Genomic DNA, 27,359 nt, shown 5'->3' on the forward strand with positions numbered 1-27,359 from the left:
TAGAAATACATTCAAAACCCAGTTTGATTATTGGCATTTGGACGTCTTTTGTTTATGATCGTCCAAGTATCAACTTAGGCCGGTTTTTGGACGTTTTTCTCTTTCGATTATGAGCCCCATGGTGTATAAATGCAAGAGGACATATAAATGGGGGAACATGGAGAGGACTCTCACATGTGTAACTTACAGAATGCATTGCCAGAGGATGTGCTAAGAGTGGTTAATGTAGCTGGTTTTAAAAAAAGAGGTTTGGATGAGTTCCTGGAGGAAAAGTCCATAGAATGCTGTTGAGAAAGACATGGGAGACGCCACTGCTTGCCCTGGATCGGTGGCATGGAATGCCGCTACTAGTTGGGTTTTTGTCAGGTACTTGTAACTTGGATTGGCCTTTGTGAAGATGAGATACTGGGCTAGATGGACCAATGGTCTGTCCCAGTAAGGCTATTCTTATGTTCTTAATATAAGCTATTATGCAATAGCACTTTTTCACTTTACACCAAGGTGCATATTAGGTTGAACGAGCATAAGTCGCGCGTTATGACTAAGAACCTACAAGCTCCAATGGTGGAACATTTTCTGGATAGACAACACGGTATAGAACAAATACATTGGCGAGTAATTGAAAGTCTTGATATTGGATGTGATGGGGGGGGGGAAATAGTGAAGAATGGCTCAATTATAAGGAACAGAGATGGATTTATGTACTAAATACAGTATCTCCTAATGGTTTGAATGAAGAACTGGAATGGGGCACGTTAATCTAGTCGTAACTCTGGGTGGTCGTTAGCCTCTTTAAAAGAGTACACTATAGCTTTAAAACCGGTAAGGAGTCCCGTGAAGCTGTTGGCCACGTCACCACGTGGGTACAGTGCTCTTGGGTTCTGCTCTATAAATATCCTGTAAAAACGCCGCCGCCATTGCTCTTGATATAGTGGTCAGAGTTTGGCGGCATTTATATGGAGGTAAGACATGTTTAGTAGTTTTAGGTCTTATGAAGATAGATGGCCTTTACTGCTATCTTTAGAACTTGACTAATTCCTGTTATTGTTCTTATGGACATAATTTACTGTCACTTTTATGTCCGATAGGGGTTCCTTGATAAAGCTTGAATGCGAAACATGTCGGTGTTAACCCCCTGCCAGAGACCACAGAATTAAGCTAAGTAACATGCTTAAAAATTATCTTTAAAAAATGTGAATAGTTTCAAAAAAAAGGAAAAAAGATAAAAAGAAAAAGTTTATAACGTAAACGATCCAGTGACGATTTGACACGTAAAGCTTGGAGCAATGAGAGTGGTTTGAGCTCCAAGTGGTGCCGCTGAGGATCGGGGTAATAGCTTACCAATATTCCAGGGTACTAAGGGTTGACTTAGGCTCACGTCTCCCTTTGACTTGGCTTAATATAAGCTATGCACATCCCCACTGCATTTAGCTGCTTGCAGTTATACTATATCTATTAGTTTAACTGCAGATGTGTAACTCTTAGGTGCACTGATACCAGGTTACCAGTGTTCTACAATAGAACCTAGGCACCCAGGTGACCATTGCAGATTAATAATAGCTTTATAATAATAATAATAGCTTCATTTATATCCCGTCATACCTTTTCAGTTTAAGACGGTGTACATTAAAGGAGAGGTTGATTGTGGACACTGTGGATACAGGTATTGATACAAGTGTGGGGAATAGGGTACATGAGAACAGGGAAATTACAGGGTTGGCTTAGAGTGGAAGAGGGTGGGCCATAGAGTAGCGAGATGCAGGGGGAGTGAGAGGAGGGGAAGAAGGGGGAATTAGTCAGGGAGCCTAAATAAAGCACTCAATTATAGAATTGCCTCCATATTGCTGGACATATAGGGAATCTTATTGCTGTTTCTGAGGATCTGTTGAAGCACACATTAATCCTTAGGTAATTTGTATTGTTCATTTTATATAGTGTGATTGCTTACTTGTACTTTGCCTTGGTAATTGGGTGGATTAGAAATGCTTAAAATAAATTTTAAAAAATATATATTTCTACTGCACCTATTACTCTCCTGTCAATATCAAATATAGTCTGTTTTTATAAACTAACAAGAACATAGGCCATGGTCATTTGAAGTATGTGTTCAAGAACATGTAATTCTTTCAGACTTACAAAGATTTGGGGAGTGGGGGGTGGAAACAGGAGAAAAAACACACAAACACAAATATACAAAATATAAGGAGTGGAATTGTCCAAATAAGACTGGTGAATACAGACTTATATGAAAATGTCCTTTTATTCATCCAATAGCTCAATGACTCGACATGTACATGTTTCGGCCTAACTGGCCTGCCTCAGGAGTTTAGAGCACTGTTCTTCAACCGCTAGTCTGTGGACCGGTGCCGGTCTGCAGGAAATTTCTGCCGGTCTGCGCAGGTCCAGCGAGATTGATTAACTTCAATTTCCTGCTGGTCCACACAGGGCCAGCGAGATCGACGAGATATCATTCCCAGCTGGTCCGCACAGGACCGGAGAGATCATGGGAATCCTCCGACAGTGGTTTTCTCCCCTCTCAGCAGCTCTCCTTACTTACCAGCGCGATTCAGGAAGGCAGCCTTGGAGCTTTTGCTGAGTTGCGGCTGCCTCTGATGATGCAACTTCCTCTTTCCTCAGAGGCGGCGCGACCCATCAAAGGACCCGAGGCTGCCTTCCTGAATCGCTGCACTGGCAAGTAAGGAGAGCTGCTGGGAGGGGAGAAAGCCACTGTTGGAGGCTGGGAAGCTGCTAGGCAAGGGAAAAAAAAGGGACAGCTGCTACTGGACCTGGAGGGAAGGAGAGATGCTGCTGGTAGGGGAGGAAGGGAAGAGAGTTACTGCTGGACAGGAGGAGGAGGGAAGGGATAAGGAAAAAGGAAGGAAACAGCTGGCAGGGAGATTAGAGGAGGGGAAGGAGAGAGACAGGAATGAGAAAGTAGAGAGATTGATGCTAGGAAGGGGTCAGCAGAGAAATAAGCAGAGAGGGACAACGATGCTAGATCTGGTGTAGGAGAGATAAAAATGAAGAAAGCAGTGAAGCTGGAATAAATGATGTAAAAATGAGAGAGGAGGCACATGCTGGATAGAAAGGGGAGAGGGGCATAGAAAGAAGTCAGATACATATGGAAGGAGGAGAGGGCAGACAGTGGATGGAACGGGCAGATACTGGATTGAAGAGACAGGGCAGACGCTGGAAGGAAAAGAGTGAAAAGAAGATGAAAGCAGAAACTAGAGACAACAAAGGGTAGAAAAAAATAATTTTATTTCTATTTTGTTATTAGAATATATCAGATTTGAAATATATATCCTGCTAGAGACATAACTGGGAACTGTAAAGCCCAGGCAGTGCTTCCAGCTGGCTTAGGCCTCTCTCTGACCAGGGGGCACTTCCCTAACACTATTCCTGTCATGTATGACTTCAGTATATTGTTAGCATGATATTTCTGTGTAGCATTCTGTAATAACTTGGCTTGTTCAGTTTTCTTGATAGTAGAGGGGATATATGTGAAGGGGAGGGGAAACAGGGGTTTTGTTGGTCCTTGCTCTGAATATTTGTATTATAAAATGACAATTGTACAGAATATTGTTTCTTTTTATACTTTAATAAAATACGTTCAATATAAAATCATAACTGCAGCTTGTGCAGATGGGATCAAATGGTTTGCGGGGACTGAGCTCACGGAGATGGGGCGGAAATGGTTTTTTAAAATTTCAGTCTTAGTAGTTTGCCGGTCCACAAAATAATTATTTTAGTTCAGCCAGTCCACGGGTGTAAAAAGGTTGAAGAACACTGGTCTAGAGAGTCTTCACGGCAATACCAGATGATATGCTACAATATAAAAACTTTTTGCAACAGTGCACGGAGCCAAACGGATCTGGGTTGTTTACTCAAGCTGCAGACTCCTGTGGCAGGCCCTTGAGAGCCGAAACATGTTGCGTCAGCAGCATTTGACACCATCGATCATGCCTTACTTCTTGATAGACTAAAATCTATAGGTGTCTGTGATCAAATACTAGAATGGTTCACCTCCTTTCTTTCTAATCGATCTTCCATAGTTAATTTCAATAACACAACATCAAAGTCTTATACTCTTAATTATGGCATTCCCCAAGGATCCATTCTATCCCCATTATTGTTTAACATTTTTCTATCACCCCTATTAAGTCTATGTCAATCGATAGGCTTTACTACTTACACATATGCTGATGACATTCAAATCTCACATCCCCTAAATCCAGAAAATACAGAGAAAATACTTGAGATCAACAAAAAACTTGAGATAATCAAAGACTGGCTTAATTCCAACATGCTAGCTCTAAATATACAAAAAAACAAAAGCTTTACTTTTCCCATGGAAAAAGGGAATAAGCTTGAGTATTCCTTTTACTCTTAATAACATTCATCTGGATTTAATAACATCTTTAAAAATATTGGGTGTCATTATTGACGATAAATTCTCCTATCATGAACACATAAGTAATACCATTAAATTCTGCTTCTATAGATTACGCATGATTCACTCGATCTCTAAGTTTCTCGAGCCAAAATCACTAAACATTCTAATCCACTCCCTAATTATCGCTAAACTTGATTATTGTAACTCATTATTAATAAACATCACACAAAAAGAAAAGAAGCATCTTCAAATAATGCAAAACACAGCCGTCAAACTTATTCATAACGGTAAAAAATATGATCACGTTACTCCTTTTTTAATCAACTCACACTGGCTTCCAATTAACCACCGTATCACCTTTAAAATATTACTCTTAGTATTTAAAACTCTGTCCACCAATGAACCACAATTTATTAATAGAATGCTTATTCCTTATAATACACCATGCTCTCTCCGATCTACAATCCAAAAGCTCATAGTAGCCCCTTCCTTGAAAGTCATCGGAACCAGACGCCATGATATGTTTTCGGTGATGGCCCCGCAACTCTGGAACACTTTGCCTCAATATATAAGAGAGGAAAATGATCTTAGCCATTTTAAAAATAACTTAAAAAAAGCTTTCGCTTTAAAGATGCTTTTGATCTTTAAATTATATTCAAATTGTAAAGTAGTTACCCTCCAGGATTATACCACTCCCTCCCTAATGTTTTTTTCCATTTATGGTTCTTTTTTCTACTTTAAAGCACTGATTTGTAACTTTATTCCTTCATTCCTTGTGTATCAATTTGTTTGTAAGTTTGTCGGTCCAACCCATTATTTTTAAATTTTAAATAGTACGTCTAAATGTATGTTTAATTTTATTCAATTGTAACTCGCTTAGTAAATTTGAATAAGCGATTTATCAAATCAAAATAAAACTTGAAACAAAATTATTCTTCAACTTCTAATATACTATGGGCATCATTACCTTTTCTACATTAGTAGTAGATATGTATCCCGCTGTTGCATATCTATGCCTATCTCCTACTCACATCAATATTGCTCTTCCTTTGATTTAAAGAAATATAACACTTTGGTATTTCCTAACATCCTCAGCACACTAAATTTTCCCATTAATGTAATTTTTCATCACATTAATAAAACCACAATTTTGTCACATTATGCAATTTCCCCATACTATATCAGAACACATTTCACCCAGATGTTTTAATTGAAATGTTTAATTTGTATTTCACAATACTGGTCAGCTATTGTTTGCATCATAAGTGTTTAAGGATGCATGATTTAAAATGAATGAGTATTTAAAGAGTAAACGAGCATTAAAAAATACAGTATATATAAATAAAAATAAACAGGGTTTTCATGACCGATGATGATGTTCATAGCCCCATGAAAGTGTTTGCACTGAATATTTCAACACTTGGGCGTTTGAGGTCTTTCCCCGTATTTTTTTTTTAAAATAAACATTAAACAGATACAACTGTATCCATTGTCACATTATCCTTGGATTCACTTTGTTTGATTTTTTGAATTTTCCCATATTATATCAGAACACATTTCACCCAGATGTTCTAATTGAAATGTTTAACTTTTATTTCACACCCATCATCAATTTTATTTCTGGTACACATTACTGAAGTTTATGTCATCTCTCACAGTGAATACACCATGTCCTTTCTTTCTTAACCGTACCACAAGGGGTCAGGCTTCTTCGTCACCTGGCAGGGCACGGTTCACACAATAGAATTTTCTTCAGTGTTGTCTGTCCATAACCTCTATGAAGTGCTTCCGGACTCTCCTCCCAATTTGCCAGTCTCTCCACTGGGATTGTATCTCTCCCTGGTAGTTGACATCTTCAGGACTAGGAACTCCTTTTTCCAGGTCTCCTGCTGTGCCTCCACAACCACCATCACATGTAAAGGCACATATGGGTACCCCAACCTCCATAGGTCCCACACCAGGAACAGGATGTAGCGAACTGTCCTGCTCAGCCTGGGCAGTTTCTTCTCTCCTGCCTTCCAGGCTCTACCCAGGTGTCCCAAAGGTATGACCGGGGTATAGGGGCATCCATTCATGAGACGATGCCCTCCTCCAATAATTCTGTGAGCACCATATATCCACCCACTCGTGAAGCCACACCTGCCTCAGCATCTCTCACGAGCCGATCAATCTCTGGACTCCGGACAGTCTACTCTCATCAGCTCAGTTGGTACAGCAGGATCCACTTTCCCCAAAGCCAAGCACAGGAAGTGAAACACACTCTTGGGCTGAGGCAGTCCAGTATTCAAGTCTTTGGGTACATTTCTGGAGGTTCCCAAGTTGGTTCCCTTCACCATTTGACTCACAAAAGGGGACCAGTTCATTTTACTCATCAAATGCAATGGGACAGCTAAAGGGGATGTTCTCTCTGTAACATCTCACTCTCAGGGAGGTGTTGACTTTTCCTCTCCCTCACATTTCTTGAGTTTCTGTGTCCTACCCACCGGGATAAATTACACTCCTCGAACTCTCCATCCCTGGATCAGACAATCCTGGCTGATCCCTTCAAGTTGGCACTATCCTACCTCAACCCCGCCCCAAGGATGTTTTGGATTTCACACTGTCTATTGATGTGGTTGTGGCACCAAAGGGATCCAACCTCAGGGCTTCGATCCCCCGAACCAAGTCACCTAAGGTAGAAACTGGACCCAGTCTGGGTTCACTGATCCCCAGGCTAGCCTCTCCCCCAGTTCCGTATCCCGTAGTCACATCCTCACGGGTCACAGTACTGGTAGTTTCTCCTGAGGACTCCCACTGATAGAAGTTCTTTTCACATGTACAGCAGCGCAGCTGCACAGGCAGCTCAGTTCCTCTGGCTCCGCAATAATCATACACAATGTAGCCCACAAGGACTCTATCCTCAACTGATATATCGATAGCAGCAATCAGTTGGTAGATCATGGTTGTTTTCTCAGTTGTCCCTGCAGATTGGGCACAGTTCTCTCTTCATGCGCTCTCCAAATGCAAGGTCCTCACTCAGGGTGTGGTTCCGATCTATACTCCTCCCATTCTCTCTGGAAATCTCCCCTTGCATTCCACTAATATCATGATGTGCTTCTTCCAAGCACTGGAATCCAGGGAGGATAACTCCACAGTCTCTTCCCCTTATGCTTCCTGCCAATGGAAACAGACGCTATTTTGGTTATGGTTTTTTCCTGCCTGAACTTTAACACAGTTCTTGGTGGGGACTCTTTTCAGGGTCTCTCCATGTCAGTCATCTCCACTGGGGTCTTCTCCTCCCAGAATTTGCCATCCTTATGCCCTGCATTGGGTGACATTTTGGCTCACCCGCCCACACTTCCTTATGTGGACAGCTCTTCGGGATTAGGGGAGTTCACCCACCTCACACTAGAGCTCACACAAAAAGATTTTATAGGAGCAGCAGTTCTCAGCTCTACTCACACACAGTCCCTCTACTCACAGTTTTTACATGAGCTTGGGTGCAGGCTGGGGCTGGATAACTCCAGTAGGCCTGAGGATGGGCAACTCCGGGATGTGACTCACTCACCCCACCTGAACTCCTCACTCTCCTTTCTGATGAAATGATAGCTCAGTCCAAGGTGTAAGTGAACCAAATTGGGACTTTATTGAAGTTGATCATAGAACAGCCTTTAAACTATTTACAATGCACTCAGTGTGAAGGCAGACACTTTGGTTTCATCAACAGATTTCTCCCTGTCACTTCCAGTTCACTCTGGATTGAATATTTGCAGTTACTTCAGCATGAAAGGCAGACACTTTGGTTCCATCAACAAATTTCCCCCTGTCACTTCCAGTTTACCCTTGATTTAACTATTTACAGTTTCTTGTCAGTTCCCTCCCAAATCTCTCTGGGAGTCTCCCTCAGTCTTGGGCTTTGGTGGAAGAAAGGAACAACCAAAGAGCCTAATTTACACTCCTTCTCTTTTATAACCTCCCCTTCCCTCCTTGGAAAAGGGACCTCCAGCTGCTCCCATAGGTTTCCTTTAGCCATAGTAAAATTCACCATTGCTTTACAACAAAGGCATTTTTCAGGGTATCACACTAGAATAAGCAGCATAAAATCTGTTTGTTTGGTATTTTTTAGGTATTTATATACTGTCTACCAAAGTTACCTAAGGGCTAGATTCACTAAGCCCACCGATTGTGTCCTGACCACTTAGCGACCCCCCGACCTGATTCACTAACCTTCCTCCCAAGCGTATCCGTACCCGATCCGATCCGCACATGCAAATGAGGGGGGAATGGCATGCAAATACAGGCAGGCAGTGAGCCACAAAAAAAAATGATGGACACCGACTGGGCTGGCCGATCGAAAAATAAACGATTGCAGAGGACCAGTCGCTCAGGTCCTTTCCGACTGCCCTGCTCTCTGCTCTTGCTGCCCTGCTCTCTACCCTGATTCTCTGCTCTTCTCTGCTTTACTCTCTGTTCTTCTCTGCCCCAACTCTCTGCTCTTCTTTGCCCCGACTCTCCTGTCCTTCCCCGGAGTGCAAGCTTGTGGTTTTAACCTGTGGGTTTAAAGCGGGTTAAAACCACAGGCTCGCAAATATAAAAAAAAGCAAAAAATGAAAAAAAAATTTCCAGCTCTGCCAGGCCCGGAGGGCCAGTGCATGCGCAGACCATCTGTAGATGGTCTGCACATGTGTTGGGATCACTGGAGAGCGATCTGTGCGGTCAATTCAGGGGGTGGTGTGATTACGATCGCCCTCATTTGCTTGAGGATGATTCATGAAGCAGCCGCCTGGCCACGGATCGGATCACTCAAGGATCGGATTCGATCTGTGGCCTTTGTGAATCTAGCCCTAATTGGTTTATAATCAGGTACTCAAGCATTTTCCTTATCTATCCTGGTGGACTTGCAATCTATCTAACGTACCTGAGGCAATGGAGGACTGCGTGACTTGCCCAGGGTCTCAAGGAGCAGTGCAGGATTTTAACCTACAACCTCAGGGTGCTGAGGCTATATCTCTAAACCAGGGGTAGGGAACTCCGGTCCTCGAGAGCCGTATTCCAGTCGGGTTTTTAGGATTTCCCAATGAATATGCATGAGATCTATGTGCATGCACTGCTTTCAATGCATATTCATTGGGGAAATCCTGAAAACCCACTGGAATACAGCTCTCGAGGACCGGAGTTCCCTACCCCTGCTCTAAACAGTAGTTGTATATAACAAAGTATAAAACAGGAGGAGGAGTGGGGTAACTTAAGTATTATCAACCAAAAAAACTCCCCACTAAGTAAACCAAACTCCGGGCATTATAGCAATACAGTGTAAATACACACAAAAGAAAAAGCCTCAGTTTAAATAGGTGAGAGAAAACCACTCTATCAACCACACATCATAGGCATAAAAAACTTTTGTTGCAAACTATTGTATCTCACATATTGCTAAGAAAAAAACGTGAGGAAAAATAACAGTCCAATAGTGCAAACATATACAACTTCTTTAGGAAAAAAAACTATGTGCAGCCAGCCAAAGATCGTTTCGTAGCTTCAATGCTACTTCTTCAGGGCCGCATGAGCTCACATAGCAGTTACACTGTTTGATGCGCTGATCCTCTGCACAGATCGAACAGCGCGCAAAGCAATGTAACAAAATGAGTCTATAGTGACTCTCATTTTCAAGGCTGCATGTTTTAAAAAGAAGACCCTAGTCGCTGCCTTGTAAGTGTCCCAGACAACTGAAATGGGGAGGGGAGGCTGAGCTCAAGTTCATCTCTAAATAGTCCTTCAAAAATTTATTATACTTCCACACTATAGTCTCATCCTTAAGAAGGGAAGTATTTAGAGTCCAAAACTGAACTACCGGCTCAGCTCTAAGATCTAGTAAACCCACTGTGCAGGGGGCGTGGTCTGCAAAAGTGATGCTACCTATTGATGAGTAATCCACCTTGCCCCTAAGGTGAGTATCCCAAAATATATAGATTGAGAAAAGGATGGTCTCAGGACAAAGCCTTGAAGTACATAAGAACACCAATCACAATAAAAAAGCAAGCAAATTCCCACCTCCAACCCATCTCAAATGAAACCCCATCCAAACAAACAGAACAATATACCCCCCAATCCCACCTTAACCCCAAAACTATCAACTTTCCCATAGGACACATTTACCTAAGAGGAGGAAGTGTGTTGCTCCCCTACTAGAGTGCCTAGCTTCTCTCCCAAAACATTCAAACACCACTCAACAATCCATCTCACTCACAAAACATCATAGCATACAAACTGCAAAATGTAAGGTTATAACCCTCTCCTTAACAATCATCATAAAAAATAAAAAAAAATTAGAAAGAGACATTTCCACTGTCTACTTACTACTTAGTGATCTAGCATTCAACAGTATAGAACAGTCTCGTTCTTTATAGTTCAGGTCTGATCAGTCTTGGGTTGCTATTGCAGGTGTCACTCCTTGGTAGGTACCTGCAACAAGTATTTCAGGTACAGATCTGAAGATGGCAAATTAGATTTCTGCTCAGAATTAGTCTCAGCAGCCAAGCCCACTGTTCTCAAGGCTTTCCAGGCATCTTTGGATTTTCGGGCCCTACAAAGTAAACCATGGAGCAGAAAACAGACAAAGGCAAGAGAAATGTCCTTAAACAACCAATATATAGTTTCATTTGTTAAAGTTTCACTATTAGTTTCTTGAGAGACAGCGTTTGACACCAGCTATTTGCTTTATTCATAGTTTTCCGTTTCCATTCACCCACCAATGTTGCCAAGTATCCCCTGATGAAGGCATTGTTGGATGCCGAAACTAGGATCCTTCTTGGGACTTTTTAACAAATAAAGCTATATATTGATTGTTTAAGGACATCTCTCTTGCCTCTTTCTGCCCTTTTTGTGCTGTTCCCATAAGGCAAGTACTCTCTTTGTGTTTGCTTGTTCAGAAAACTCAGAGCTATGGGGAAAGTCTAACAATATTAATCTGGTCCTTATGCAAGATTTCAAGACCGGTTTAAATTCACTTATTTTGGCTAAAGTAAATGTTGTCAGGTCCTGATAGACAGAAACCAAATTTCTTGAAACTGAAGGGAGGGAATCTTGTGTGCCTTCTGTAGAGTCAAATCTCTATCCATGTATTTAGCGAAGCACACTATAATATCCCGAGGGTGATCATCTGAGACAGAAGGCAAAGTTCTTTGTGCTCGCTCTAGCTCAATATCAGAAGAGGCTTCAGCTTGGATGAAAATCTGGTAGCATAAAGATTGCCTATTCTTACATTTTCTTGGTTATTTTCAGAGATCCCGTGGAACCGCAATAAGTAGAGATGACCTATATTTTCCATCTCTTCTAGTTGAGATTCCAAGGTAGTACATTTTGTTTGCAACTCCACAGCTGTCTCACTCTACTCCTCAAACTGAACCTCCATATCTTCAAATCGCGATCCCAAGTCCCGGAGGTCTTGATGCAGGATATTAATTGCAGTGGCAATTTCACCTTTCATCTTTTTTAGTTCTGAATGGAGGTCCTTAAAGCATCTCTGGACATCTCAGCTTAAACTGCAAAGATTAATAGACTTTGATTCTCCGTCATCATCAGATCTGCTTTGAATCTCATCACACGATCCAAGCAAAAAATACAAGCCCAAATAGCCGATGGAGTGAAATAGAGGTTTTTAATCAAGAGAAGAGGGTGGAGCTCAAATTCAGGTAGCCATTCAGGAAGCCCAGGTCACTTCCTCTCTCAAATGCCTAACTTAATTTGCTATTTTCGACCACAAAAAATGTCCAAGCTCAAAACATCCAAATCCAGACCATTTAGACATGGGAGGGGCCAGCATTGTAATGGAATGGCCCCACAGAAAGGCCAACAGAGCAGTGGGGCACCTTAGAGGGCAATACTTTGAACTACATATAAAGGGTGCCAGATGTACATCTCACCATAACCTCCTTATAATTTATGGTGAGCCCCTCCAAATCTTCCCCCAAATCTATTGTACCTACCACCCCAATAGCCCTTATGTTTGCAGATGTCACATATATGATATTATAATAGGGTTTTGGTGGTTTTTTGTGGACTCCGAGTTTCCACCATAAATGGAGTATTTAGAATGGCCTATGGGTCTGGGTCCTCCTCTCTATGGTTCACTGGTACATCCACCAGACTAATTAAGATACCTGTGTGCTGCTGTACTAGACTTTCCCAAACCTACTCTCTGTTTTCTGTCTTTCAACCCATTCTTAATCCATAATAGGACATTCATTACATCCTATCCCATGACTTTCAATTTCCTTAGAAGTCTTTCATTAGGCACTTTGTCAAATGCCTTTTGAAAACCCAAATACACAATATCAGCCGGCTCACCTTTATCCACATGTTCATTCACCCCTTCAAAGAAAAGAAGTAGCTTGGTGAGGCAAGATTTCCCTTGACTAAATCCATGTTGGCTTTCTCTCATTAATCCATGTTTATGTATATGTTCTGTCATTTTGTCCTTTATAATAGTCTCTACCATTTTGCCCGGCATTGACATCAGACTCACCAGTCTATAATTTACTGGATCACCTCTGGAACCCTTTTTAAAAATCGGCATCATCTTGGCCACCCTCCAGTCTTCCAGTACTAGGCTGAATTTTAGAGAAAAATTACTAACAATAGCTCTGCATGTTCATTTTTCAATTCCATCAGCTCTCTGGGATGTATACCATCTGGTCCAAGTAATTTGCTACTGTTCAGTTTGTCAAATTGATCCATTATATATTCCAGTGTTACCGAGATTTGTTTTGAGTTTCTCTGATTCATCAGAATTGAATTCCATTTCTGGCACCAGTAACTCTCCCACATTTTCCTTGGTGAAGACCGAAGCAAAAAATTAATTTAATCTCTCCACTCTGACCTTGTCTTCTTTGAGAGCCCCTTTTATCCCTCGGTCATCTAGTGGTCTGATTGTCTTCTTGCGTTTAATATACCCTAAAAAGTTGATTACACATAGTGGTGATATGATATGTCAAGGCAGCAAACCCAACAAAGCACACAAGTCTGCTTTGTTTTCTTGCTGTGGAATTATCTTGCAGATTGTTTATGACATAAGAGTGTGACATCCATGTCATCTTAAGTCCTGACCTGATATTCTGCTTCTTGTGTCACAATGACAACATGCTCTTAAGATCCACACTTTGTGCTATGAGACCGATGTATGCTCATCATTTCTTAGGGGAAATCAGGAAAAGGTCAGGGAGACTGGCAACATAAAGAAGAGTATAGAACATACAGAAGAGGTATATTTAAGGTCTGTACAGATTAACATTTCAAAGACTTCCAGCCCATTTTTAGTTTGAAAGGGATTAAAAAAAAATCAGGATTGCTAGAAAGCAAAACAGATATTTCTGATATAGAAGATTACACTAAAAATATTTTGTGAAGCTTTTTAGGGATTCCATGAACTACCTTAATTTTTACTCTCATTAAAATAAAAAAATAAAAAAATTGGCATATATTTGAAGACATGAACTCTTGGGGCTCCTTTTACTAAGCTGCGCTAGCGGTTTGAGCGCACGCTTAGCGTGAACTAGACGCTAACGCCTCCCTTGAGCTGGCGTTAGTTTCCCCGTGTAGCGCGGGGGTTAGCGTGCGCTAGAAATGCTACTGCAGCTTAGTAAAAGGAACCCTTGGTGTATCACACTGCAATATATGAGAAAGGCGAAATGAAACAGAGCTTCCAAAGGTGATTCAAATTGTTTAAACATTGTGAAGAAAAAACATATGTTACTGTATATTCTTGTTCATGTGCTAACTATGAAAAGAATGTAATAACTTGTGCCATGGTTTAGCTCTCTGTGGATCAGCAGTGAAGATATGCAGATTCATGTAATTGGATTGGTTGGTTCTGCTGTGTCAGTTACATGAATGCTTGCAACTGATGGTTTTGCTTTTTCCCTTCAGTTTGCATATCTGTGCTGTTTTACCTTATTTAATAAAAGGTAAAAAGAAGCATTGAAAACTATTTGCTATAGGAAATGAACACAGGAAAATAAAGAAAGTGGAATAAAACATACAAAATTCAGTGAAGAGTGTACATTTGGGTCTGATTTAAAAAAAGCTTTTGTCCCCATTCTTTCTGTAGATCTTCCCCCCCCCTTAAGTTTTGTCAATGAGTGTGAGAGTGGTTCATCGTAGAAATGCCATCTCAATGCTGTCTCTGTATTGATCCATCAGTGTTTGGAGGATCAGGGGGGGGGAGGGGCAATGGAGGTAGGCAGATGCCTAGGGTTACCATATGGCTCCAGAAAAAAAGAGGACTGATTGAGATATGGAAATAAGGAGGATGGATAGAGACATCTGGGTTTTACTTTCATTGAAAGCAACTGAATTAAAACCTGGATGTCTCAATCGGTCCTCCTTTTTCTGGAGCCATATAGTAACCCTACAGATGCCAGACCCACACAGGTTCATGGGAGGAGGGAGACGCTGGACTTGGGCTTGGAGAGGATTCTCCAATTTTAGGCAGCCCCTATCATTGAGCAGCTCAAATGGCTATGCCCTTGGGCAGAAGCCCACCCCATCCCCCTCCCTGGGAGGAATCTGTTGGACCAGCAGAGGTGGGTTTTCAGTGACAGTAAGCCCAGCGAGACACACTCTTTGGAAACTTAGCTAACAAATTTCCAAATAAAAAATGATATTATACTATTCTTCACTAATTTCCTGTATTTAAGGGAACTATCACAGAAAATTAGGATGGAGATGCAATGCCGTCAGTTTCTTTGGAATATTTGTTAATCTGTGTATGTGTGTGGGTTAGCTACTGATATGTTTGAGGTTTGATGATTGCAGACCCCTCTTCTATTAAACTGCGCTAGCAGTTTGTAGCGCAGAGAGCCACGCTGAATGGCCCGCGCTGCTCCCGATGCTCATAGGAATTCTATGGCCTCCTTTTACGAAACAGCGACAGCAGTTTCTAGCGCGGGGAGCTGCGCTGAATGGCCTGTGCTGCTCCCGACGCTCATTGAGTTCCTATGAGCGTTGGGAGCAGTGCGGGCCATTCAGCGTGGTTCCCCGCACTAGAAACTGCTATCGCAGTTTCGTAAAAGAGAGGTTTTGAACGTTGGGAGCAGCGCGGGCCATTCAGCGTGGTTCCCCGCACTAGAAACTGCTATCGCAGTTTCGTAAAAGAGGGGTTTTGAACGTTGGGAGCAGCGCGGGCCTTTCAGCATGGCTCACCGCGCTAAAAAACGCTATAGAGTACCAGCATAATTGGAAATTAATGCCTAAAATTTAGGCACTTGCACTTATGCCAGCTGTACACAGTACAGCTGGTATAAGTGGGCACAACGCACAATATTCTGTAAGTTATTGGGAGCCTGCTGATTATTATTTTATGAAAATAAACACAGATCAAGACATTCAATAGTCAGAAAAAAGTAGAAAGCAACATTCCTTTTGTAGACTAGAAATTGTTAACAACTATGGTGGTTATTTGAGAAGCTCTATTCCTGTTTTGGATCTCAGAAAAATGTCCAACTCTGATTTCAGAACGGAAAGGGATGTTCATGTCCGAAAAGATGAACATCCATATTTAGACCTGGTACTTGGCATGTCTACCTGCCTACAGCCTGGTAATTTATATTTATCTTCTAGATTTACTATTCTATCTTTTTCTCTACAATGCAACCAATCTGCTTCACTTTCCCTGGTTCTCTGCATCTCTCTGGGGCTCATTCTTCCTTTTTATCTTTGAGTATAAGAATGATGTTCTTTTTCTCTTATGCACTTTAGTTTAGATTGTGAGCTCGTTCGGGACGGAGAGTGAAGTCCAAAGTGCCTAATGTATTTAGTTTGTAAACCGCTTAATACTCATGTGCAAGAGGTATATCAAATATAATAAATACAATACAATACCTGGATGGGGGACCACTGGGGAATACCAGATTTTGTAGGCTGAGGGGCCCTATATTGGGCAGCAGCAATAAAATGGAGCCACACACTGTGTGGGAGAAGGTAATGGCAAACCACTCCTGTCCTCTGCCTTGAAACATCACAGGGAGGATTCCTCACTGGGCATGCGGCCATGGGTTGGTGGTTAACTCAGAAGCATACACACACTTGCCATGTCCAGGTTACAGAAAGGATCTCTGATTGAACAGCTGTACACTGGAGGAATTAGGACATATCACCTCTCTAATTCCCCCTAGTGGTAGCTCTATGACAGCTTTAGGAACTATAGACATTTTTAATAGCCTTCCTTGCAGATGTGAGGAATAGCCTGTGAACCAAATGACCCAGGTTCAAGTTTGTCCAGTGACGTAGTAAGGGAGATTGGCGCCTGGAACAGTGGCGCTCCTGCCATGCACACCCCCCCCCCTTCCCTTTCCCTGTACCTTTTTAACTTCTTAGGTATGAGCACCATGTTGGTGTTGGCTCGCCCTTTGATGTCATTTCCTAGGCGTGGGTCCCGGAACTGATGTCAGAGAGAGTGCCGATGTCGATGCAGGCAGCAACTTTGCACCGGGGGAAGTAAAAACGGTATTGGGGAAGGCAGGGGACGTGTGGCAAGGAGAGGAGGGGGGGCGGGCAACAGAGAGGAGGAGGTGTGCCTTGCCCGTAGGAAGACCGCACCCCCTTACTACGCCACTGAGTCTGTCTTCAGCTCTTTGGGCCTGATTCTGGAAACGGCGCTTGTCAAGGTTAAGTGCCTGCAAAATGGGTGTCTACTGCATGTCAATCGCCGGTAGGCGCTGCATCCAGAATCGTGTCAATTTTTTGTATAGACACCTTAAATGTAGGCTGGCGTTTTATAGGCCTACATTTAAGGCATCTGACTCGCGCCTACAGAAATGCCTAGGCACGCCTACGGATGCCTAAGGCCACTTCCGGCATCAGCCACGCCTATGCCAGCTTTAGATGTCTGTAGACATGCACAGGCACTTCCTTAGGCACGAGTCAGACACCTACATTGTAGGCGTCATTCACCACATAAATTTTTTTTAAAACGTGCGTCCCGATTGCCACCTACAATTGGGATATCGTTTTGAGAATCAGGCCCTTTGTGGGTTTTTAAATTTTTTTTAATTGTGAACCTTCCAGGGACAGAAGCATACGTACTGTACCTAAACCTATATGAAACCTGCAAACTTGAAGGCTACTGAAGTGATGTGCATTCAGGTACAGTACGTTTTTTTTCTGTTCCTGGAGGCTCATAGTTAAAAAAAAAAAAAAAATCACAAAAAGCTGAACTAGATCCACCAGTTCTCAGCCCACTATGTCTCTAATGCAGACATCCCTATGCTGCCACAAAGACATCTGTGCCACTTGTTTTCCCCATTCATCATTTGGATGCTTTAGTTTGTAAAATGGATGCTCAAACTGGACATGTCCAGGACATGAAGGTCCATTTGCCATGCATTTTAGAACAGGCTATATGTTCTAAATACATGAAAAATGACATACAGATTTGGACCTCCATATTCTGAGCTTGGATATCTTATTTAAAATTTGCCTCCACATCTCTCTTCATTGCCAAAGGTTTAGCACATTCTTCACCATTTTGATTTACAAGGATTCAAACATTTCTGAGCTCAGTGAAGTTATATGGGATCTTTTACTTTAGGTGCCCTGCTAAATGTATGATGGGGAGGATAAGTACTCTCGCTAGGAAGTTGATGTTGCTGGATTAAGCCAAACACTGACTTCCTGGGACTGTCAAAACGTAGGTAAGACACACCTTGAGACTTGTAACTAAATTTGCATTATGGGCCTTTCTTAACAGTGCTTCTGTTCTTTTCTTCAAGGTTTTAGCTTACTGTTGAGAAATGTGTAGCCAGTCCTCAAATTTGGTGGGCCAAAGGATGGGTATACATATTATTTGTGGGTATCTGTGACTAAAATATCAACGTCTCCTCCACCAATCTCTTCCCAAGCACAAAGATAATGGACTCCTGTAGACTGATTGTGTAGTCTCTAGATCAGTATTCTTCAATGCAAGGCATGGGGGCCAATGATGGATCGGCCCTCACCAGCTCTCTACTCAAGCTTGTCACATGAAAGGGGAACTAGATGGGGGAAGGGCCACATGCTTCAAGGCAAAGCAGTTCTCAATAGACAAAGGTGGGTTGGCGGGGTGGATGCCATTGATACCTGTTGGCTAGCAGTGTTGGCGACCACACGCTGGAAGATATTTGGCAGTTCTCCTTCAGCTTAATTAGGTCCAAAATGGCAGCTACTTAAAAATTAGTGAAGACCACTGCTCTAGATATCTCTAAACCCAGACTGGGAAAATGACTAAGGGAGATTGGTAGGCTTTGTGCAAAAATATCCATTTAGGGGACCCTCTAAATGAATAACAAATTTACAAAAGCAGAGCAGTGAAAACAATAATGTATATAGTCCATAAAATTAAAGTAATGTGATGGTTTCCTTTGTGTTGTGCTGTCACTTTGGCTCTCCTGCATTTTTCAACTTTCATTCTCCTTTTTTCTCCCAGAATGAGTTTTGCTCCCTCTCTACTCCTTTGTGAGTGCTTTTCTGTGCAGGGTCTGTTAGTAGTACCTAATCTCCTTCTCTATGCTTCTTGGTATAGGGGCAGAAATACTGGTGCTCTGACACCACCTTCAAAGTACATAGTTGCTCTGTATCAGACAAATCCCTTCTGCCTTTTCTGGGACTTAATGTTCCTCTTCTCTCCTCACATGCTCAACCTCTCTAGACGAGGCAAGTAGGATGTACCCAGGGCAAAGATTCTATCTCCTGTCATTTGGGTCTTTAGCATGTTCTTGGTTCCAAACCCATGTTAGATGTGGAACTAGCAGCAAATTTTATTCTCCTTACTTCTCTTGAGAAGTGAACTTTCCTGATCTCCCTTCTTGGGGATTTAGCTATGGTTCAGACTTAACCCATTCTTTTCTCCTTTCATGAGAAACAGGCCTCATGTCTGGCTTTTCCCCTTTCCTTCTCCTCTCCCTTGATCTCTATTCCAGAGGACCATGATCCTAGTGGGCCCATGGGTGAGAAAACTCACCACCTGTCCCACTGCACGGTTCCTGGAATGCCTCTGAGGGAAGGAACGAAGACTCCAGGCATATGCCAGCTCCCAGGTTTTACATGTCCCTTCAGTTTCTAAAGAACTCTTACTATGAGCTTTGCATGAATAACCCACCTCTTCATTAGTCTGACTGGCATTACTCTGGAGCAGGAACCCTGACTATTCCTCCAGTTATTGCAAAGAAGCCATATGATGGCATCCTGCTAAAGTGCATTATTTGTGTTTACAGTCTTTATTTTCTTTTTTCATAATTTCATCAAGTAGATGTAAAGGGGATGGGATTTGATATATAGTACTCCCCTGAAAAGGCAGGGGAGGCAGGAGAGGGCAGCTGGAGAGGCAGGAGAGGGCAACTGGAGCGCCAGCAGGTGAAGAAAATCATTCGCGGTCTGCTCCGACTGCCTCTTCCTGTAGTAAAGTCGGGCTACACCAATCAGGAGCTGCTTTGACATGCAGCTTCTGATTGCTGTAGTCCGACTTTATTACAGGAAGAGGTGGTCGGAGGAGACTGCAAATGAGTAAGTCCACGATTCGCGAACTGCGAATTCACGGGGGAACACTGTACTGTCTTTCTGTAGTTAGAATCAAAGCAATTGCATATTATATAAGGTGCTTATTTTGTACCTGGAATAATGGTGGGTTAAGTGACTTGCTCAGAGCCACAAGGACCTGGTTTCCCTGATTCCCAGGCTGTTCCACTAACCATTAAGCTGTTCCTCCACTCCAGCAGCTGACACAAAAATATGAAAAAACTCTGAATTTAATAAACTGATGAGCCTATTCTAACGACTTAATACTGTGACACTCCTTACTGATGATGTACACTGAATATAAAGCTTAACCATAACTTGAAGTTTTCTGACTTCCATCTTGCCATGATTTAGGAAAGACCACTGATTGTCTTTATGAGCAGGTCTGATGTGAGAGCTAAGGATAATACAGATATACCAAGACCCCAAGCTCAGGGGCAAGTTCCTAAAAGTGCAAAAATATATTTTTTAAAAATCGATCAAGCCTATATTTAGCCAGCAGCTCCATTTCCGGCTAAATTAGCCTTGGATATTCAACACTAGGGTATTCACAGACACCAGCATGGAATATTTCTCTCATCAGACTTGTGCTAGCCATCTCAATTTATGCAGGTCTTTCCTGAACATTGATTGGAACCTGCATAAGGGGATCATTCATTTTCACACACCTCCAATTCTAATCCCTCCTCATGAACCATCCCCCTTAAACAGATCGCAAACATCCCCAAAAGCAGACTCTTTCAGCATTCCTCTCAATAGCAGACCACCCCCTTCTGGAACCCTTCCTGATAATAGACTCCCCTCTTGCAGCACCCACCCTTCTCAACTATCCACCCTGTAGGTCCCCCCCTCACCCCCAGGGCCTCATATGTTCCGTGATGGTTCAATAAGGTAGGTTGGGCGAGAGCAAATCACACTCGCCTCTGCCCCTAGTGGCTCTATCTATACAATGACCACTGTGAGCTCTAGCAGTAGTCTCATGGTACTACCACTAGAAGTCAGCCTAGCCAATTACGGTAAGTATATGGAATATTGACCTCTAGTGGTAGTACTACAAGACCACCACCAGGGCTTGTGGTGGACATTTCATAGATGGAGCTGTTAGAGGCAAGAAGTGTTATGTTGGACAGGACAAGAATAGAGACACAGTGATGGGAGATGCTCAACATGGTGAGAAGACAGGCGTGATATTAGATCAAATTGTGATGCACAGAGAAGATGGATGGTGGACATGGAAAGAAAAGAAGTGTCAAATGAACAAGGAGACTGGCAAAATAGTTAAGAGAAGAAACAGAAAAGTAGAAAATGGAAACTGGGACCAATACAATACGAAAAATAAAATGGCATAGTGGCATAATATGTGGGGGCAGGGGGATGGACTGCCCCGGGTGCTGACTTAATGGGGGCGCTAGCACCTTTTCTCCTCTCCACCTCCTCTCCTTCCCATCCTTCACCCACCGCACATGCGCCTTCCCTCCCCAATACCTCTAGCTCTTCGCCGGCACATACAGCAGCTCTAATCTGCTACTCACACTGGCCTCGGCTCTCCCTCTGATGTCAATTCTTGTCACGGGTGGGAGGGAGAGGGCATCCCTCCTGAAGGCTGACTTTGTTGCTAGGGGCTTCCCTGCTGCGGCCGCTCAGCTGATCATGGCAGTGAGATTCCTTGATGCAATCAGCTCAGTGGCTGTGACTGTCTGGTATCTATCGTGGTCCTAGGGAAGCACCTAGGACCGCTTAAGCTTACCTAAGGTCATTTCCAGGCGAAACCACACCCATGCCCAGCCTTGGGCGAGCTTAAGTGTCCCAATGTGTCTCCCTACATTCGTGACAGAAGCCTACAATGTAGGGGGCCTGCCTTGGTTTTTTTTAAAAAGAAAACGTGCGTCCCAATTGGCTGGTTAGACAGCAGTAGGATGTTTACTGCTGCCTACAATCGGGACGCCATTTATAGAATTTGCCCCTTAGTGTTTGTGTGAATATGGGGAACTGGGATTGATTCCCATTACAGCTCTTTATTACCCTGGGCATGTCACTTAAGCCTACATTGTCCTATACAAAACTTTGATTGTAAGCCTACTAGGGACAGAGAATGCACTTGCATATAATAAATATAAACTGCTTTGGTTTTACCACAGAAAGGCGGTATATTAAATCTACTACTCTTACCCTAAAGCTCATGCCTAAAAAACTGGTTAGTCTATAAGTAGGGTTACCAGACGTCTGGGAAAACCTGGACTTGTCCTCTTTCTAGAGGAGTGTCCGGGCTCCCGGAAGGACTTTCCAAAACCTAGCATTTGTCTGGATTTTGGAAAGCCCCTACAAGCTCCAGCCACATCTGGAGGGCCTCTGAGCATGCGAGGATGATGTCACATGCATCCACACATGCTCCAGGCCAGGGATCTCAAATTCCCTCCTTGAGGGCCACAATCCAGTTGGGTGTTCAGGATTTCCCCAATGAATATGCATTGAAAGCGGTGCATGCACATAGATCTCATGCATATTCATTGGGGAAATCCTGAAAACCCGACTGGATTGCGGCCCTCAAAGAGGGACTTTGAGACCCCTGCTCTAAGCCCTTCAGACGCGGCCGGAACTCCTCACAAAGAGAGGAAGCTTTCTGGGGGCGGGGCTGGAAGGCATAATGGTGCGGAGATGGAAATGAGCAGGGCTGGGGCAGAATAGGATGGGGCTGGAGGAGAATTGGGGCGGGGTTATGTGTTTGGGATTTTTGTTTTATCTATGAGATACCACCAAACTTCTGTCATTTTTGTTATTTCCCATTCTTAAACTAACTATGCTCCTAAGTGTCTTTTTAATAATCATGAGAATCTCATATAGTTATTCTTTCGAGTCTCATTTCCAATTTTTACTCTCCTATTAAATTTTATCTTTTTAAAATTATTATCATTATCCCTCCCTTATGTGCCTTCCCTTTATGTATATTCTACCTTATTTAAAATGTAACTTCATCCCCATATTTTCCTTTTGTCTCCAGTTTCGTCAAATTTGTCTTTTATCCTTGTTAGTATTATCTTCTATGATTTTGTTTTTACATTGTAATTTTATCATATTGTACATCGCTTCGAATTTAGATGAAGCGATTAATCAAAAACATATTAAACTTGAAACTTGAAACTTAAAGCGGCTACTCCCTGTAACAGTTTATTAGTCTTGTGGTAGTTTTTACAAACTATTTTACATTCAGTCTTATGATTTACACTCATTCTGGCTGACATTCAGTGCTATTTAGCTGGTCAGAATTGGTACTAACTGGTTAAATAGCACTTAGCCTGTTAAAAGTGAATATTCAGCACAAGAGAACTGGTTCTCTCTGCTAAATATCTGCGATCAGTGGCTAAAGGTTATTTGGCTATATTGTGCGAAAACCAGCAATTTTCAGTGCTGAGCAGGTAAGTTTAGAGGCCAAATCAGACTTCATAAACAGCAGTCTTATCTTTGGCCGCTATAAACCTAACCGGTCAGAGCTGAATATTGACTTAGGGCCGGATGCACAGAGCTCCTAGAGCACGGAAAAAAAAAAAAAAATACCAGGGTGGGAGCAATTTTTGTTTTACTGGTGATGCTCAGCACACTTGAATGCAAATTATATGAATACTATTTGTGCGGAGTATCGCCGGTAAAAGAGAGAAGATCTATGCCTGGCGCTTGCTCAGAAGAGCAATCGCTAGGGCACAGCTCTTCCCTCCTGTCAAGCTGCTCTCCCTGCCTCGATCAACTGAGCTGTAGGTCTTCCTGAAGCTGCTTTGGGGCTTCTCCCTGTTGCTCAACTGTTCGGGGCTTCCCCTACCGGCTCAGCTACTATCAGCTGAGCTAACAGGGGAGGCCCTAATCAGCTGAGCAGCAGGGGAAGCCCTGAGCCACTGCTGGCTTTGGGAGAGTCCTGTGGATTAGTTGATTGGAGCAGGAAGAGCAGCTTTAAAAAAAAAGTCTGGCCAGGAGAGCCTCCATGCCTGGCCCCTGACACCCCTGTTCTTTTTTCTTTTTTAATAAAATCTTTATTCATTTTAAAACTACAATACGTGCGCAGTAAGTAAAAACATTTTAACATTAAGTAGAACACTTAATAATTAGCAATAATCCAAATCATATAACTTATCTCCCTCCCACCCCACCCTTTCATAGCAAGTATAAAACATAAATACCATATAATACAGTTTTCCCCTTATCATTCCTATATAGTTAAATAAAAAACTATAAATTACCCCCCTCCAGCAGTATTGAACTTGTAAATTTAAGGGAAAAATATATCTATTCATTACAGTATTTTGTTAACAGCTCCCATACATCTTGAAACTTCCTTAAAGACCCCTGCTGTGTAGATATTGCTCTTTCCATTTTATATATATGGCACAACGAGTTCCACCAAAAATTATAGTTCAATCTACTCCAGTTTTTCCAATTACATGTAATTTGTTGTATGGCGACCCCTGTCATTATAAGTAAAAGCTTGTTATTATTTGAAGATATCTGACTCTTTGCCCTCATTGACATGCCAAATAATATAGTATCATAGGTCAATGCCACCGAGTTTTCTAATAAACAATTAATTTGGCCCCAAATTGATTTCCAAAAAGCCATAATAAATGGACAATAGAACAATAAATGGTCTAAAGTCCCTGCTTCAAGATGACAATGCCAACATCTATTAGACTTAGAGCAATCCAACTTTTCTAACCAAACAGGGGTCCATAATGTTCTATGCAACAAAAAAAAAAACAAGTTTGTCTCATACATGCAGACACTGTACATCTCATCCTCCAAGTCCAAATTCGTGGCCATTGAGATGCAGAAATTTGATGCTTAATCTCAATACTCCAAATGTCTCCCAGACCGGTTTTTTGTTTCTTTTTAATAAATCCAGTTAACAATTTATACCACTAGGCGGCCTGGTGCCCCAGCAAGTCCACCTGAAAGCATAAGAACTCTAAACTATATTGATTATTAAGATTTTTCCATTCAGGGAACCCCATCTGAATGGCCTGCTTCAGTTGCATCCATCTAAAACTTTGTGATTTATTAAGGCCATATTTATGTTGCAACTGTGAAAACTCAAGCAGCTTACCCTTAGAAATAACATCATCTAATATACGTATACCTGCTATCATCCAATACTTCCAGGTGACCTTAAATCTGCCAATTTGAATCTTGGAGTTCAGCCATATAGTTTGATTTGTTGATTTGTGAATTGGAATAAGTGTTAAATTACTCACATATCTTAATGTTTTCCATGTGTCTACTAATATTCTATTTTCTTTATATAATCTAGGCATTTTGATACTGAGAACATGGCACAGTCGCAGAGGAAACATGAGTCGCCATTCCAACCATGACCAATCTGGGATATTTTCAATGAGCTCTGGGAGAACCCAATACATACCCTGGCGCATAATATAGGATTGATGATACCTATAAAAATTGGGAAAATTTACCCCTCCCTCTGTAATTGGCTTTTGTAATCAAATTCACCAGACTCCGCTGCATCTGATTCAGTCATGGCTATGAGACAGCAGGAGCACCCAAACGCTGACTTGCCCTCGGGCCATCCGAAGAGGAGGAAGATGACGAGTGGCAATACTTCCAGTCAGGGGATCAGCAGGACTGCAGCCTGACGTCCAAAGAACCATCGAACACCAGCCACAACCATTATTTCTCTCAGGGCCAAAGCTGCTGTTCTTTAAAAAAAAAAAAAAAATTGGCAGGAGGGATGCACCGGAAATGGGCAGGGTCACCATTTTAAACAGGTGGCCCCAGAGGCAGGAGGAAGTGGGTATCTACAGAGGGGGTCGAGAGGGGCCCAGATCTTCAGCAGGAGAGAATGGACATCCCGCCAACTGATTTTTTTTTTTAGAATGGGAGTGTCGGGGGCTCTTGACATCAGAAGGGGAGCTCACAACCTTCGGGGGGGAGGGGGGAGGGGATCTGCTCCTGCTTTTTCTATTTCATTTTAGTGTAGTTTAGTTTTATTTATTTATATTTTAAATGGGAGCAGCTGCTGTGCATGTAATGTGTGCTCACACAACACACATAGCAGGTACCGGCAGACGCAGAGCTGACAGAAATTTCAGCACCGATTATTTGGTGCAGGGGGATGCTGAGTGCAGTGCATCACAAGAAGCGCTCATTATAATACTAATGAGCTCTTTGCAATGGATTTGCATAGGGTGGTCAGTAGCAGCCATGGAGAACTCTACTGTGCATCAGCTAAGAACATATGAATTGCCGCAGCTGATCAGACCAGTGGTCCATTGTGCCCAGCAGTCCGCTCCTGCGGCGGCTCTTAGGTCAAAGACCAGTGCCCTAATCGAGTCTAGCCTTACCTGCATACGTTCTGGTTCAGCAGGAACTTGTCTAACTTTGTCTTGAATCCCTAGAGCAGGGGTGTCCAATGTCGGTCCTCGAGGGCCGCAGTCCAGTCGGGTTTTCAGGATTTCCCCAATGAATATGCATGAAATCTATTTGCATGCACTGCTTTCAATGCATATTCATTGGGGAAATCCTGAAAACCCGACTGGATTGCGGCCCTCGAGGACCGACATTGGACACCCCTGCCCTAGAGGGTGTTTTCCCCTACAAGAGCCTCCAGAAGAGCGTTTAAGATTTCTACTGTCTTGAATCCCTGGAGGGTGTTTTCCCCTATAAAAGCATCTGGAAGAGCGTTTCAGTTTTCTACCACTCTCTGGATGAAGAAGAACTTCCTTATGTTTGTGCGGAATCTATCCCCTTTTAACTTTAGAGAGTGCCCTCTCGTTCTCCCTACCTTGGAGAGGGTGAACAACCTGTCTTTATCTACTGAGTCTATTCCCTTCATTATCTTGAATGTTTCAATCATGTCCCCTCTTAGTCTCCTCTTTTCAAGGGAGAAGAGGCCCAATTTCTCTAATCTCTCACTGTACGGCAACTCCTTCAGCCCCTTAACCATTTTATAGAGTTTTCTGTGACAGTAAGATTGCTTTAACAAGTCTTGCTGCCATGGAAAGCTTCTGTGGTTTGGGGCCTTAGCTGGTTAACTTTTCAGCGGCCAAAAAACCCTGGATATTCAATCCCAGTCACCGGAAGAGGCCAAGCACTGAATATCCACAGTCAGCACTGACTACCGGAATTATCCAGGCAGCTGAATATTGGGCTTCATGTCTCAGAACATGGTCATCCTTATGCACTGTTGGGAATGAGCAGTTCTATATTATTGCACAGATTGATAAATAATCCTGAATGTTAGGGTTACCAGACGTCCGGATTTACCGCCTTTTCAAAACCTGGCACTTTGTCCGGGTTTTGAAAAGCTTTCACCTGGGAGCGGTGTCTGGAAGGGCATCTACGCGTGTGCGGTTGTAACGAGGTGATGTCATCGTGTCCCACATGCGCAGATGCCCTCCCGACGCCGCTCTGAACAAGCGGACAGGTTCAGGGTGGCAGAGCT

This window comes from Geotrypetes seraphini, chromosome 1 (assembly GCF_902459505.1).
Source record: "Geotrypetes seraphini chromosome 1, aGeoSer1.1, whole genome shotgun sequence".
In the NCBI taxonomy this organism is placed as follows: Eukaryota; Metazoa; Chordata; class Amphibia; order Gymnophiona; family Dermophiidae; genus Geotrypetes; species Geotrypetes seraphini.